Consider the following 1,445-nt stretch of genomic DNA (forward strand, 5'->3'; position numbering starts at 1 on the left):
GTTGTGAGCAACAATAACACGAGTTTTTTGAGAATGAGTTGGGGGACTATGGCTCCCATTCAGTCCTACTACTCTGGGGTTTTTTAAAATAAATGCTCGGGATCCTTCCTGGGAAGGTGTAACTGACAGCCTTGGGCTGAGCTTTGCTGGTGTGGCCCTCGGTGTGGCCTTTGGCTGTGGCCCTCAATCAGCTCAGATGAGGCGGGAGGTCAGCTGCTGGGCACGTCCGGGCCCCAGAGCCCCCCGACAGCGTGCGCTGCCCCTGCCCCGCTCCCCACCCGCGGGAACGCTGGAGCTGGAAGGCGGAATCGGTCTGGGAGGCTCGCAGCACAAGGGGGTCCTGCTGACCTCATGCAGCGTCAAGGGACAAAAAGCCTTTTCTTTCCCAGCAGCCTCGAACCCCACTCCTCACAGAACCACACCCTGGGCTCCCCAGCCCCAGGCCCAGCCACCCCCAGCGGCCTCCGGGCTGGGTCTCCTCCCAGACAAAGCCGGATTCAGACCTGGGAGGACTGTGGGGAGGCAGGCACGCGGGTTCCGCCATGGAGACGAACTTTGACCCAAACTGCAAGGCTCCTACCCCTTATTTACTCTTTAAGGCTAACCCGTTTCACAGAGTTAACATTACACCCCTTTTTAACCCTGCACCTCCCGCCCACATTCCAGGCCCCGACCTTCGACCCCTCCTAATTGCAGCTCTACACCCCAGTTCTCTCCAGCTCATCCCCCACCCCCAAGCACCTCCTCTGGGAGAGCAGAGCCCAGCCCGCCCGGGACGCTGTGACTACAGGTGCCACCCCACGCCCACAAATGCACCTAACTGAGGCAGGCACCGGAGTCCCAGAGCCCAGCCCTGGGGCTCAGCGTGGGAGCACCAGAGTGGACCTCTGGGGTCTGACTCTGACCCCAGCGCTCCTACCCCAAGAAAGGAGCCTGTGTTCCAAGAGAGGCAAGAGAAGGCTGGCTGGCAGGCCCTGGCGGGTGACAGCTCCTCACCAGACCACCTCTCATCCCAAGGGCCTGGGCACACACGTGGACAAGCGCACTGCCTGCTCGCTGACCAGGGGAAGGGAAGGGACCCTGGTCCTGTAGCCTCACATCCAGGCCACAGAAGCCCAGCTCTTGTTTCCGTTACTGGGCAGCTGGACTGTTCCGGGTCAGGCACACTGGTAACCTTCCCAGACCTGAACCGTGATAACTTCAAAATCCATATCCCACCGGCCCGTGAGCATCAGAGCAAACAGGGAGGACACCATCAGGCTGCCTATCCGCGAAGAGCTCTGAGCCCTTCACCTTTGGGAGGAACAACTGTTCTCCCCGGAACTAGGGGCTGGGGCAGTGGGGCCTGTGGAGACGCTGAGAACACTGGGGGCAGCTGTCAGCCTGGGCCCAGCCGCCCCCAGAGGCTCCAGCCCAGATTCTACCCCTGTCCCTCCTACCCCCCC

General features: G+C 61.6%; 1 protein-coding gene across 4 annotated transcripts in view; it reads right to left on the reverse strand.

Annotated features, from left to right (window-relative positions):
- NOL4L (nucleolar protein 4 like) overlaps window positions 1-1,445 on the reverse strand; it is an 85,694-nt gene that overhangs the window by 27,756 nt on the left and 56,493 nt on the right. The window lies entirely within an intron of this gene.

This window comes from Neophocaena asiaeorientalis, unplaced genomic scaffold (genome assembly GCF_003031525.2).
Source record: "Neophocaena asiaeorientalis asiaeorientalis breed wild unplaced genomic scaffold, Neophocaena_asiaeorientalis_V1.1 scaffold82, whole genome shotgun sequence".
NCBI lineage: Eukaryota > Metazoa > Chordata > Mammalia > Artiodactyla > Phocoenidae > Neophocaena > Neophocaena asiaeorientalis.